A 9,082-nucleotide genomic window follows, 5' to 3' on the forward strand; every position below is an offset into this window, starting at 1 on the left:
AGGGAAGTCCTTGACATGCTATTTCAATGCATGTCATCTTTCCTGCATCACTGAGTCACCTCGGGTCGTTGAAGCTGATCATTGGGGGAAAGCTTGGCTCTCACCCTTGAAAAAAATGTAGGGCTGGTGGCTTGGAGACGGCCTTCCTTACAACACAGGGAGGCTGACAGCATGGCAGGTGAGGGTTGAGCAGTGCCAATCTGGGATGAGGAGCGACTGGCACCCATATAGCTTCCAAGATGGACCCCATGCTGGAGGGATGGCGAACTGGGGAGAAGAGGCTTGGAACAGGCAAAGAGAATTCTCAGAGGCACAGAGGTGAACCTGGCTTGGACCGGGTGAACTCCCAGACTATCAGAGCATGACTCCCCTCTCCTCTCCACCAGTCAAGGTCTTGCAAGTTGCAGGCTCCCTTACCAATCAGAGCCAGGCCCTCCTCTCCTCTCTTTTCCTCCAATCAGGGCTTGCACCCTCCCCCTTGCCCACCAATTCCCCTGCCAATCAGAGCCAAGCTTCCTACTCTTATCTTCCAATCAAGGCTGTGGACAAAGAAAGAAAGTCGTTTTCATCAAAACCCACGTGAATTCCTTCATCCTCTACACGGATGGTAAACCTCTGCATGAATGCTGTACCTCCAGGGGTTTGTTGTTATGTTACTATGTTTAGAGGAAAGAAGAGGAGAAAAGCAAAGAGAAGGGAGGGCAGGGGAAAGGTAGGGCAATTTTTAGGAGTTAAACTTAGTAGGCTTGTTCTGTTTTTTAAAGATCCGTATGTGTTGAAAACAAGGAACCCCCCTCCCCAAGTGCAGATGTGGCTTCAAGCTCATTGTATCAGAAGGCCCCAGGTTCTCTGGGCTTTGCCTACTTGGCATGGTCCCACTCTGGACCACGTGCTCAGCTATCTGATTCCCCTTGTCGCCTCCTTCATGCCCTTTGGGTTGACGCTGTTTGGGAGTGTTTGCTTGGGCTCCCATTCTACTTCTGCAGGAACCTTGTCTTTCACGTTCCCCTTTGCTCCCATAAAACCAGATTCATGTAAGGCCCGCCAGACCACTTCACTGGTCAATAAGAGTCTGAAATATCACAGGGATAAATCGAAAACATACGCTTTAACTCAAATGTTCCCGGGACTTTTGACATTACAGGTAAAGAACATTTTTCCTAACCCATTAATTGGAATTTATTGCCCCTTGAAATACAAATCTCTTATTAAAGAAATCAGTCTAGTGCAGTCCCCCGAGTCATTGCCTAATAATATGCTTGTGCAAGCGGGGTTTTATTTGGGAGGAGCTTGATGAGGACAAGGGAAGAACAATGTACAGGTTACAAACATTTACAATTAAAATTTTTTATTCTAAGAAAACCAGTCTTATAAGTGCTTTGGCTCCCAGGACCCTGGAAGGCAGAGATCTGTAATTGTGAAAAAGAATCAAGGGTTTAGTGGACAGTCATCAAAAGCCGCTAGTGGTATGTGACTCCATATGCTAATGACATGCCTTAGACTACATTAATTAAAAATGTACTTTATAAAACCAGGATTGGGTGGTGAGCACAGTGGTGTGCTGCCAGAGCCTGCTTTGCAGGAAGACTTGTTGCCTCAGCTGCTGGGGGTACTGTGGTGAGATTACCTGGTGACCCAGCTCCAGTTCTAGTTGAGCTACAAAGATTCCTGGAGATAGTTGCTCAGGGTAGGTCTGTGGGTTTGTTTCATAAATAAATTCCATGGCAAACTCACATTGTTTATCCTCAAATAAGAGATTCCACAGGCTAGGCCTTGACGGAGAGGCTGCTTTTCTGCATACAGGTGATAGGCATTAGGAATTGCCTCACCTTCTGAGAGCTGCCTCTCCAAGGTCACATACCTACCCAGGGGGCCACATCCATTGATGGATCAAAGCCCGAGGTCCTTGTGGGTTCTCCAAGGCTGCGGTTGAGCCTGTACTCAGGTCCACTTCTCCCTCTGCCCACTCCTGCTTTGGTCCCCTCTCTTCCACAGGTGTTGATCTTGAGGACGCTCCTTTATAAACATCCTGCCCCCTAACTTCCACTTCAGAGTGTGCCAATTCTCTGCTCTGTGCTGGTTATAGCACACTTGCAGAGCTGCCTTCAGAAACTGGACCAAGATTTTATTCAGTCTACAAATCTCGCTGTTAGTCAAAGCTGCCTGAAATGAAATAAGCATCTTGTGAAGGTAAGGAGATCTTCAAAGAGGAGATGTTCAAAGAAAAACACTATTGGAAAGATGAGTGGGGTGTGAAGGGGTGAAAGCAAGAATCCTAAGGGTGGATGGACTGGATGTCCTTTAGGTCCCTTCCTGCATCAAGATCTTAGTATCTGTATTCGTTTGCTAGAGCTGCCGTAACAAAATACCACGGACTGTACGGCTTAAACAGCAGACATTTATTTACTTACTGTTTTGGAGTCTAGAAGTCCAAGATCAAGGTGTCAGCAGGTTTGGTTTCTTCTGAGGCTTCTCTCCTTAGCTTAGCAGGTGGCTGCCTTCTCCTGGTCTTCAGATAGTCTTCTTCTGTGTCTGTGTCTTAATCTCCTCTTCTTATAAGGACATCAGTCATAATAGATTAGGGCCCACCCATATAACCTCATTTTACCTTAATTACCTCTTTAAAGGCCCTATTTCCAAATACAGTTGCGTTCTGAGGTACAGGGATTAGGACTTCAACATAAGAATTTTGGAGGGCCACAATTCAGTCCATAACAAAATCCCAAGATTTTACTCTATCCCAGATATATAGTACCCTTTAGCATACATCCAGCCCAGTGTTATAAAAGATCAAATTCAGTATTTAGTTACATAAGACAGAGTTGGCCAGGTTATGTTTGAAGGAGCTACAGAATTTAAACTGCTAAACAAGTAGCCAATCTTAGCCTTTTAAAACGATGTTGCCTTCTTACCTAGTAGCTATGAGTATCATTATATCCACTCTACTTCATCCAGGAATTTTAGCACTGGCCAGGCCAGCCAGTGTATTTATACCAATGTATACACACAAACACAAACTCTACACCCAAGAAGGGACAAGGGGAGTTTTTGGACATAATAGGATAACTGGATTTTCTGGGGGTAGTATCTGAGTATAAAAAGAAAAAGGCTACTATGATGGCTTTACCTCTTGTATTCACTCACTATTCATTTATTCATCCCTTCAAACACTAATCATTGGGTTCCAATTACCTGGTAAGCATTGTGCTAATTGATTGGGGAAAAATAACCTTGTAAAAATCAAAATCCCACCTCCAAAGAGGGAATATTTTGGTAAGACAAGCTGTGCTGCAGTAATGATGATGCCATAAAGCATGGGCTTCGTCATCAAAAGGACTGGGCTCCACCTCCTAGAGAAATGGAAATAAAAACAAAAATAAACAAATGGGACCTAATGAAATTTCAAAGCTTTTGCACAGCAAAGGAAACCATAAACAAGACCAAAAGACAACTCTCAGAATGGGAGAAAATATTTGCAAGTGAAGCAACTGACAAAGGATTAATCTCCAAAATTTACAAGCAGCTTATGCAGCTCAATATCAAAAAAACAAACAACCCAATCCAAACATGGGCAGAAGACCTAAATAGACATTTCTCCAAAGAAGATATACAGACTGCCAACAAACACATGACAGAATGCTCAACATCAGTAATCTATAGAGAAATGCAAATCAAAACTACAATGAGATATCATCTCACACCAGTCAGAATGGCCATCATCAAAAAATCTAGAAACAATAAATGCTGGAGAGGGTGTGGAGAAAAGGAACACTCTTGCACTGCTGGTGGTAATGTGAATTGATACAGCCACTATGGAGAACAGTATGGAGGTTCCTTAAAAAACTACAAATAGAACTACCATATGACCCAGCAATCCCACTATTGGGCATATACCCCGAGAAAACCATAATTCGGAAAGAGTCATGTACCACAATGTTCATTGCAGCTCTATTTACAGTAGCCAGGAGATGGAAACAACCTAAGTGTCCATCATCAGATGAATGGATAAAGAAGATGTGGCACATATGTACAATGGAATATTACTCAGCCATAAAAAGAAATGAGATTGAGCTATTTGTAATGAGGTGGATAGACCTAGAGTCTGTCATACAAAGTAAGTCAGAAAGAGAAAGATAAATACCGTATGCTAACACATATATATGGAATTTAAGGGGAAAAAAATGTCATGAATAACCTAGGGGTAAGACAGGAATAAAGACACAGACCTACTAGAGAACGGACTTGAGGATATGGGGAGGGGGAAGGGTGAGCTGTGACAAAGCGAGAGAGAGGCATGGACATATATACACCACCAAACGTAAAATAGATAGCTAGTGGGAAGCAGCCACATGGCACAGGGAGATCAGCTCGGTGCTTTGTGACCACCTAGAGGGGTGGGATAGGGAGGGTGGGAGGGAGGGAGACGCAAGAGGGAAGAGCTATGGGAACATATGTATATGTATAACTGATTCACTTTGTTATAAAGCAGAAACTAACACACCATTGTAAAGCAATTATACTCTAATAAAGATGTAAAAAAAAAACAGGACTGGGCTCAAGGCTCAACTCCACCCTGGGTCAGCTGTGTGACCTTGGGCAAGTCAGTCAACCTCTGTAAGCATCAGTTTCCTCATTCGTGCAATGGGGATAAGAGTAACACTTACCAGTTGGCCTCTCCGAGTGGTGGGTTGGGAAGTTTTAGTCCCTCTCTTCCATAACTGCCATGAGCATCCTCCAAAGCCACCTTGAATCAGTATGAAATCTAAGTTAAAAACAGCCTGTTTACTTGGCATCTCCCCCTTCCACTTAGATTGCAGCCCTGAAGCCCCTCCTATATAGAAATCTTTGAGCTACCAGTTTGCCTCATATACTGTGAAAGTTAAACGAGGCAATGCATGCAGTATGCTTTCTCGTGTAAATGTCCAGTAAATGTTAGCATTATTAAGGCATTTTGCAGTGAGTAACATAAGGGTAACATGATCAACTCATCCCAGTCCCTTCAACCTTCATCTCAAGAACCCTCCTCAGTGCCAGACAAAACTACATAAGAATGTCCAAGTATGTTACTTGTAAATGATATAAGAATTCAGAGGGATAAAGGGTCACTTTTAATTTTTTTAAGAATGAGGAACGTTCTTTGGAAGATGTAAGATTTAATCTGGTCTCTGAAGCATGGCAAATCCAAGTGGAAAGAATAACATCAACAAAGATATGTAGGTGGCGAAGGGTAAGGCGTGTTCCTGTGACGTGGGTGCCCCTATCAGATGGATCTTTGCTGGGTGAGGTGGAAGTGAAGGCTAAGAGTGAAGATGGGAGCTGAAATCCAAAGTGTTTTTATAAGATAGGCTGAAAAGGTTGAGGTTGGTATTCTGTAGTCAGTGAGGAACTACTGACTAGTGAAAAGTTTTAAGCTGATAATTGAGTTGATCAGAAGTGTTTCAAGGAGATGGCTCTGGTAAGAGCCTTTGGTGACCGTTGGGGCCATGGGCTGATTTGGAGCGGAGAGAGATCAGGAGAAGGAGACCCATAGGAAAGAAGCTAATGAGATTGTCCAGAGAAGGAGCATGAGGACCTGAGCTAAGGCAGTGGCCGTGAGACTGGCAAGAGGGCTGTAGATGGAGAAGCCCACCAGGAAGACGTTCTCCTATGGGGCTTGGTGGACAATTGGTGGAAGAGATAAAGAGGGGAAAAGGAGTCAAGTATGTCATGGTCGCTCTAGCCACAAACAGAAGTAGAGGAAGTAAAGAAGAGGGGCTTAGAGAAAGAGGGAGACATTGAATTTGTTATGAGTTATTGACAGAATTGATGAGGTGGCCAGACATTCAGAAGAAGATGTTGAGCAGACATGGAAACTGTCCATGATTCAGGATTGAGATGTGAAGTTGGGAGTCAGCCCTAGAGATGTGAGCCCCCAGCTGGGGCAGAGAAGGAGACTACTGGTATTGGTGGTGGAGGGGCACAGGGGGCATACGTAGTCAGAGCAGGGAAACAGAGGGTATAGGAAAAGCCAGAGACAGGGGAGAGGATGCAGACTTATCATCCATCCATCCATCCATCCATCCAGCCAGCCAGCCATCCAGCCATCCATCCATCCAGATGAGGGGTGTATTAAAATCTGCCCCAACAGTCCAGAAGTTCAAGCTCACGGGGAAAGGCTGACAGGAAGGAGCCTGCTAGAGGGCTGTGGGGACCAGAGCAGAATGTCTAACTTCAGGGCTCCAGGCTGCGTGGACAGAGAGCCTCCAGAGATCAAGAAAATAAAACAAATCAAAGGAACAAGAAGAATCAAGTCTGGAAAAGATTTTTGGATTAGAAAAGCTGTGAGGCCAGAAATCAGATTGCAAAAGATAAAAAATAAATAGGTGGTGAAAACATGGAGAGAGAGAACATTGCTAGATTAGCATTTTTAAAAAATTGAAGTATAGGTGATTTACAATGTTGTGTTAATTACTGCTGTACAGCAAAGTGGCTCAGTTATACATATGTATACATTCTTTACATATTCTTTTACTGTATAGCACAGGGAGAGCAATTACTTTTTTAAATGATAAGACCCAGTTTGGGGAGGAGGGGTGTCCCCAGGGGATGCTCAGAAAAGGCAAATAGACACAGAGCTGGAAGAATATAAATTTGTGCAAATCTTTGGGTTCATAATCTGATAAAATATCGAAAGCCTTAAAAATATTGACATACCCACATAATTATATTTCTGGGAATTTATTCACATAAATAATAAACGATGGACACATTTATGATGGCAGAAAATAGCAGATATTAGGAAGAGCGCTGGGATGGACCTCTGGCTCTCCCGCATGCAGTCTCCTCACCAGGCTGCCCTCAGCCCGTGCGCCAGCCGGCTCCGTTATAGCGACCTGCAGCCCCTGCGTCGTGATCAGTGATGATGAGCCAGGTTATGACCTAGATTTATTTTGTATACCTAATCATTATGCTGAGGATTTGGAAAAGGTGTTTATTCCTCATGGACTAATCATGGACAGGACTGAACGGCTGGCTTGAGATGTGATGGAGGAGATGGGAGGCCGTCACATCGTGGCCCTCTGTGTGCTCAAGGGGGGCTATAAATTCTTTGCTCACCTGCTGGATTACATCAAAGCGCTGAACAGAAATAGTGATAGATCCATTCCTATGACTGTAGATTTTATCAGACTGAAGAGCTACTGTAGTGACCGGTCAACAGGCGCCTGAAAAGTAATTGGTGGAGATGATCTCTCAGCTTTGACTGGAAAGACTGTCATGATTGCTGAAGATATAATTGATGCTGGTAAAACGAAGCAAACCTTGCTTTCCTTGGTCAAGCAGCTGAATCCAAAGATGGTCAAGATTGCGAGCTTGCTGGTGAAAATCACCCCTCGAAGTGTTGGATATAGACCAGACTTTGATGGATTTGAAATTCCAGACAAGTTTGTTGTAGGGTATGCCCTTGACTCTAATGAATACTTCAGGGATTTGAATCATGTTTGTGTTATTAGTGAAACTGGAAAACCAAAATACAAAGCCTAAGAGAGAGTTTAAGTTGAGTTTGGCAACATCTAGGGTCCCATTGAAATCACCAGTAAAATTATTAAATCTTCCAGTTCTGTTGTCAGCTGCTCAGTAGAGCTTAGTGCATGTATCTTCTAAGAATTTTATCTGTTTTGTATTTTAGAAACGTCAGTTGCTGTAGTCCCGAACTCTTTATTTGCACTATGGGCCTACGGACGATCAGTTCCCTTTGGGGGGATTGTTGTTGGACTCGTGAATGAAAATTCTCTTAAACCACATCACTATTGAATAAAAATATTGAAATTATATCTGTGAGAAACATTTAAAGAGAAGAATATATTCGTTTTTTAATTGGTATTTTAATTTTTATTTATTCAAAAAAGAACCGAAGTGATTGAATGTTGTTGATTATACCACTGTGTGTTTAGAAAAGTAGGAAGCCTTAAGTTTCATGTCAGTGACAGCACTTAGAGGTGCTGTTATGTTGGATAAACCATATGTCCTGGAATTATTTTAGTAGGTTTCAGTAATATTAACTGTATTTTCCCGCTTGTTCAGATTATTTCCGGTGAATCTTTGTCAAAATTTCTTTTAAATGCGGATCAATAAATTCCAAAAACCTACTACTTTTTGAATTCTTGAATGTAAAAATCCTTAAAATGAAGGCTGTCTCTTTAAAAGAAAAAAAAGAAAATAGAAAACATTAAATATCTAATAAAGATTGGTTAAATACAGCCATTTTGAGATAGCAATCATCAAAATATATATTTTAGCCACATCATATGACAAAATGTCCGTGATACATTAAATGGGAAATTATAACACAGTAAATGCAACATGCCACCAATTTTCTGAAGATGTATATTGTACGCCTACACCCCCCCCACACACACACACAGACACACAAGAGTTTAGGCATCAACAGAACTGTTCATGAATTTAAAAGTGGTTGTCTCATGGTAGTGGAATAATAGGTGACTTTTCTTTCTGATACCTTTTTGCATTTTCCAAATTTCTCCAATATACACGTAATGCTTTTTTTTTTTTTTTTAAACCCCACATTTGTTTATTTATTTATTCTTGGCTGTGTTGGGTCTTCGTTTCTGTGCGAGGGCTTTCTCTAGTTGTGGCAACGGGGGGCCACTCTTCATCGCAGTGCGCGGGCCTCTCACTGTCGCAGCCTCTCTTGTTGCGGAGCACAGGCTCCAGACGCGCAGGCTCAGTAGTTGTGGCTCACGGGCCTAGTTGCTCCGTGGCATGTGGGATCTTCCCAGACCAGGGCTCGAACCCATGTCCCCTGCATTAGCAGGCAGATTCTCAACCACTGCGCCACCAGGGAAGCCCCGTAATGCTTTTTAAACAGAAAAAAAAAGTTTGAACTTAAAAAGAAAGAGGAGGTAACTGGCAGGGACAGCAAGGTCAATGGAAGTGTGGGGATAAGAGAAGGTGTGTGGGGCAGAAGGACTGAGGGTGAGAAGGGGAATGATCGATGCCCTGTGCTCCCTGGAGGAGGAGGGCGAGAAAGAGACCAAGGGCCCAGAGGCAGGCACTGACTACTGCAGAGAAGAGAGGTGAGGGT

The 9,082-nt window shown here is 43.1% G+C and overlaps 1 pseudogene; it reads left to right on the forward strand.

The window, feature by feature from the left end:
* Positions 1–239: 239 nt before the first annotated feature.
* LOC136118397 (hypoxanthine-guanine phosphoribosyltransferase pseudogene) lies at positions 240–7,521 on the forward strand (annotated as a pseudogene).
* The last annotated feature ends 1,561 nt before the right edge of the window (positions 7,522–9,082 follow it).

Source organism: Phocoena phocoena, chromosome 1 (genome assembly GCF_963924675.1).
Source record: "Phocoena phocoena chromosome 1, mPhoPho1.1, whole genome shotgun sequence".
Classification (NCBI taxonomy): Eukaryota; Metazoa; Chordata; class Mammalia; order Artiodactyla; family Phocoenidae; genus Phocoena; species Phocoena phocoena.